Below are 6469 nucleotides of genomic sequence, written 5' to 3'. Positions count from 1 at the left end.
GTGCGCCGGCCGCAAGCGCGCCGGCCGCGGCGGCCATTGGAGGGTGAACCAACGGCAAAAGGAAGACCTTTCTCTCTGTCTTTCTCTCTCACTGTCCACTCTGCCTGTCAAAAAATAAAAAAATAAAATAAAATAAAAAAAATGATAGAAACAGTCTCATTTTTAGTTTGGAATGAAAAGCCAGGACCAAGTGTTTCAAGTCTAAGAGTAGTAGGGGAACATAAAGGCAATCAATCATTAGGTAATGAGATATAAGTCATCCAAGATGGTTTTTTCTTGGCCAAAAGTCAACTGCCAAGTACTCTCTAAGAGTTTTGTTTTAAAAGTTCTATTTATTTATTTCAAAGAGTTATGGAGTGTGTATGTGTTGGGGGATGAGGGGAAGAGATATCTTCCATCTGCTGGTTTACTCCACCAGATGCCTGCAATGGCCAAGGGCTGGGTCAGGCTGAAGCCAGGAGCCAGGGATTTCTTCCAGCTCTCCCACATGGGTGGCAGGGTCCCAAAGCCTCTTCCAGTGCCTTCCCCAGTGTCGCTCCCCCTCTTCATGGAGGAACGACACAAAACCCTGCCTAGGCTTCATATCTGAGTCACGGCACCATTATGTCGCTCCCCGTCTTCGTGGAGGAACGACACAGGACCCTGCGCTGTTCTTTCGTCTGCTCGGCCCTCCCCGGGTTTGCTGCTGGTTCTTCCCGGGTTGGCTACCGACCCTTCCACCTCCGTGGAAGGGCGGTTCCCCCTGCCATTTTCCCCACTTCCGCGGGGGAGCGGCATACCGCCGGCCGGCTCTCTCGGGGGCTGCACAGGTGTTCCTTCAGATAGATGTTCCCCTTAGATGTTCCTGGTGCATGTTGTCTCTCTCCTCCTTTATAGTCCTCTTCCACCAATCCCAACTCTGCTACCCACACACCGAGTACGCTGCTCTCCTCCAATCAGGAGCAGGTCCTACAGTTTATTGGTTGAACTGGAGGCAGCTGTGTAGAAGCTGTTTCCTTCTCTCCCAGCGCCATATTGTGGGAGAGCAGATGCATAGAATGTCTTAATTCCAGTATTTTAGTCTAGTCCGAGTTGATCCCCACACCCCAGGTCATTAACAGGGAGATGGATCACAAGTAGAGCAGCAGAACAGGAACAGGCAATGGCTTCACCCACGCTGCCACAGTGCCAGAACCTTTAAGTCTTTTTAAGACTGAGAATGTCTGACTTTCTTTGTTATTTTGAATACTGATTTATTTGGCATAGAATCTTGATTGACATTTTTTCTTTCAGCATTTCTGTTATGTCATTCTACCGGCTTTTGGCCTCAATGGTGTTTGACAAGAAATGAACTATCTATTTTATTGATAATTCATTCTGTATGAAGAATCATAATTCTCTTAGTGATTTCAAAATTCCATTCATCTTTGTCTTTTTACAGTTTGAGTATTGTTAAAATAAAAACCTTAGGCCAACTAAATTTAGTAAGTTTGATTGAACAAGTCATTCCAGTCACACTGAGGAGGTTTAGAAAGCTCCACTCCATTACATGGCAAGAAACTGACAGAAAATGGAAGTCAGGCCCACAAAGCTTGCCTGGTTATAGCTCAACATGTGCTTTATTGGAAGCTGATTTGTTCAGGTGGCAGCTTGTGATTGATTGAAGCTTGCCTCCTTTTATTGGCTGAAACTGACTTGGTTGTTATAAAAATACACTCCTAATTTAAACATTCAGTTTGGTTATGTACTAAGTTGAGTTGCAGTTTCTTATGTAGTGTTTCAGAATATGAAGGCAGCCTCTGGCTAAATTTAGTTGAATTGACAGTATGATGCATCTAAGTGTGGATTTCTTTGAGTTTATTCTATTTGGGGGCTGTCAAGCTTCTTGGATGTGCAGATTAACAGTTTTCATCTAGTTTGGGAAGTTTTCATCATTATTTCTTCAGGTGTTCTTTGTGCATATTTCTCTCTCCTTTTCCTGGCCTTCCCATACATTGATTCATTCGATGGTGCTCCACAAACTTCTGAGGCTCTACACGTGACCATTCTTCTGTTGTATTCCTTAGGCTGGAAACTCTTAATTAACTTGTTTTAAAGTTTTCTGATCCTTTCTTCTCCCAGTTCAAATGGAATGTTTAGCCGCTGTAGTGAACTTTGCATTTCAGTTATTATTGTTGTATTGGATCAGATTTACTGTTATTTTACCAGATGTTTGAACATAATTCCAGTGAAGTTCAGCACAGAAAGTTGTACAATGTCTACTGGACAGGATGACTTTCTGCATCCACAAATCTACGCTCCTTCAAGAAATCTTACTAGGACTCCCATGACTAACTCTAGTGCTGATAAGGCTATTCCCCAGTCTTGTTGCTGGTGTTGGCTTGGTCCTCATTACCAGAAAAGCAACAGATTTTTTTGTTACTGTTGATTTACTACAAATAGCCATGGTACAAGAAACAGGTGAGACGTTTTTGCCTTCACCAAAGTATAAAGATTTACACTTCCATTCCTGGAACTGACTCTTCCTTGGTATTTTACATTGGAAAAACTACTGACTTCAAGGAAATTCCCAATCTTACTGGGAGAGTATGGTTGTAACCTTGTCCTCTGGCTTCATAAATTAATCACTTCAGAACACAATGGTTTAAAAATCAGTATGTTTCTCAAGTCTGAGAAGTCTCATGTGAAGTAGCGCAAGGACACTTAACATGTTCCTGGTGGGAATTCATTAGAGTCTGTCTAATTTCTTTTGGGTCCTTCTTCTAGTTTGACTTGAAGAAGCTCATATACATGGTGTCCCTAGGTTTTTGGTTTGGGGTTCTCATTTGTCTAAGAGTTTCTGCTCAAACAAGAATATGAGTTCTGCACATAAATCAGGGACAATTTTTAGGCAGACTACATGCTAAGTTCTAGAGGAAAATGAAACATATTTTCCATGACAACAAGCTGCAGGCTCCAGTTTAAACCAGCACATTGAGCAGATAGTTCCTCATTCATAGTGACAGTGTAAGAGGTTGGGGAGTTCAGATCTCTACCTCAAGACAATGGATTAATTTATATCTATAGCTAAGAGTTGCTATTCACAACTACTCAATACCAAAGAAATAGTATGTCTCAAAGAAGAACTGAAGTTCCTATAATTTGCAAAATGGATTGATTTAAAAGATTGAGAGAGAGAGAGAGAGAGAAAGAGAGCATGCAAGCTTGAGCCCATCTCTTTATTGGGTTCATTACCCAAATGTCTGCAATATCTAGGATGGTGTTGAGACTGGAGCCAAAGGCAGGAGCCAAGAATGAAATCCAGGTCTCTTATCTGCATACAGGAATCCAACTACTTGAACCATCACTGCCATCTGACAGGGTCTGCATCAGTAGGAAACTGGAGTCAGGAGCCAGAACTGGGGTATGAACCCAGTTACTCTGATGTGGGATGTGGGCATCTTAATCTCTAGACTAAATGTCCTGCAAAATGGAATGTTTTTTCAGGTTTTAAGGGTCAATTTTTAGTTTCTTTGCTTCTTCTGCCCATAAGGATTTCAAGATTCTTAAGGACAGGCCTGGTTTTAAAAAGGGCCACGTGGTTGCAAATGTACTATTTTCAAAAAGTTAATCTAAACACATTCCAACACAAGAAGCAGGGTGACCCTTGGTTGGAAATAAAATATTTAGTTTGTGTTCTCCAAAATCACAAAGAAATCTATTTATGAAGCAGTGATTTAATGGGGGAGAGGGGAGGGTACTGCGCTCTCTTCTCTTTCTGTTTGGAGGAAAATGTTTCCCCACAATCGTAAATTCCAGGTTGAGTGTTTGATATTGTAAGGACTGAAAGACCTGACAGATGGAAACTGAAGTTTGAACCCCTGCATTGCAAGTTGGTGTCTCTGGTATCCAGGCAACAGTCCTATAAGGTTTCTTTTAAAAGGAACAGAGAGAACCTGAAGTTGATCTGTGTGAGGAATGTTTCAACAATGAACATGGGTGTCTAGTTGATGACAATCTGCTTGTGGGCAAACAGGTGATGGCTCCTTTTATAGTAATAAACATGTTTGCCAGCACAAATCGGGCATCGCCTTATCTTTCGGGACTCCATCTTGTCTCTGGCCCTGTGGGACTTGTTGTTCTGAATGGTTAGAGAGAAACTCCCACAAAGGCTTTTAGTAAAAACACAAAAACCCTAATTTTAGAATTGAGGGAGACTGGATACATTTTTGCTTTACTCTGTAACCTACTTCACACAAACAGAATGGAAAGTTTTGCTCTGATTCTATCAAAAGTGATGGAGTGCTTTGATTCTGCACTCATCTTCAAAATTCCTGCTGCCCCTTCTATTATTTCTGTGACTGGCACTGCACTTAGTTATGGCATGCTAATGTCTTCAATACAAACTGGAGATTAATATTTTCACATATGAAGATCAAGTGAACAAAACAGATATACAAGTCTTATTAGGAGTTATTTTTCTGAATTATGGAAATAAAATACATCAATCACAGATATTTATAACCATAGCCATCATAGTGATGAGCCCAGGCTAAGTGCTTAATAAATATTTGTTGAATGAGTAAGTATAATAAATGTCAAATCATTGCATATTCTAACAGTAGTTGTAATTCACATAGAACTCTAATATAAAACTGTCTTTCTTAAAAAACACACATACATACAAAAGCATACAAAGCATCCACTACACAGAAAAGAAACCCTTATCTTTGTAATGAACTTTCAGAGATCAAAATCTCCCCTTTTTACTGAAAAAAGGACTCTGGCAAAAGAATCTCTTTAAGGATTTTTGAACTTCCTTTCAGAACAGAACACATAGTTTTCTAAGATCAATGACACTGGAAATTTTGTAAGGAATATAGCCTAAAATAAATTTGGGAATGCTGACTCCTGCAACAATTAGCTTATTTACTCTCAATAGTGTATATTATGTCTATGTGTGGAGGGGGTCAGTGCTAAGAGTCAGAATGGTGTTGATTTGAGCATTGACAACTCCTGGTGCTGGGTCCAGCTTTTGAAACTCATGGAAAGCCTATGAAAAAACAGTATACAAAGACCTAAGAAGAGTAAAATGAATTTTATCAATGCTAGATGCTGCTTTCAGGGAAATGATTTTCATTATCAACAGGATATTGAAAATCTGACAAATTCCATGTTGAATATTTTTGAAACCTCACATTTTCTCCCTCTAGAGGACAAAGGATATTAATTAGAGTAGATTAAGGTTTGAGAAGAAAAGCTGCTATGTGACTTTTCCAGGGCCAGCCGACTACGTACAGATTCTTCAAATGGTCTTTCCACTCCAGCCACCCTGGTGTTCAGCTCTTGCACCTTGATGTTCTTCCCTGTCACAAGACCTTTACATGTGTCCATCTCTTTTGTTACAGTTTTCTTCTTGTCTCCTTTACCCAGTGTGCTGCTATTTTCCAAATATTTGGCAACATTTTAAAAAGTCCTAAATGACCTTATGTTACTATGATCCTCTTTTTATAGTTTAAACAATGATTTATTTATTTACTTATTTGTTTATTTGAGAGGCAGGGATTGGGGGAGAAAGAGGGGGGAGGAGAGAGAGGAGAGAGAGAGGAGAGAGAGCAAGCATACTAGATAGCTTCTTTCTCTGGTTCACTCTTCCAAATGCCTGCAATGGCCAGAGCTGGGCCAGAGTCAAAGCTAGGAGCCTGGAATGCAATCCATGTCTCCTATGTGGGTGGCAGAAATCCAATTACCTGAGCCATCACTCCTGACTCCCAGGATGTGCATTAGGAAGAAAAAGTCAGGGACTGGAGTTGGGAATCAAGCCCGGGTACTCAGATGTGGAATGTGGGTATCTTACCCACTAAATTAAATACCTGCTCCTATCATAGTTGTAATTTGTGTTTGAAATATTTTTAAAATATATATTTATTTATTTGGAAGTTAGAAGTACAGAGAGAGAGAGGGAGACAGCAAGATAGAAATAGAGATAGAGAGATAGAGATAGAGATGATAAAGATAGAGATAGAGATAGAGATAGAGATAGAGATAGAGATGAGAGAGAGAGAGAGAGAGAAGTGTTCCATCTGCTGATTCACTCCCCAAGTGACTGCAATGACCAGGGTGGAACCAGGCCAAAGCCAGAATCCAGGAGCTTCATCCAATCCTCCCATGTGGGTGGCAGTGGCCCAAGCACTTAGAACATCTAAGCATCTACTGTTGCTTTTTCCAGGACATTATCAGGGAGTTGGATCCAAAGTGGGCAGCTGGGACTCGAACTGGCGCCCACATGGGATGCCAATGTCACAGATGGTGGCTTTGCCTGCTACCTACAATACATACCCCTGTGTTTGGAACATTAATGTCTGACTCTCAATTAGAGTGTATGCTCCACCAACCATAGATGGGACCTGTTTTGAATTTCCATTGCTTCCGTAGCATAGTATTTGAAAGGAGGTCTCTACAAGATAAGAGGAAGAAATGATTGGTTCTGTCAGGAAGCCAGTGAGAGATG

The sequence above is a fragment of the Oryctolagus cuniculus genome, chromosome 3, assembly GCF_964237555.1.
Source record: "Oryctolagus cuniculus chromosome 3, mOryCun1.1, whole genome shotgun sequence".
NCBI lineage: Eukaryota > Metazoa > Chordata > Mammalia > Lagomorpha > Leporidae > Oryctolagus > Oryctolagus cuniculus.
This window is presented reverse-complemented; position numbering follows the sequence as displayed.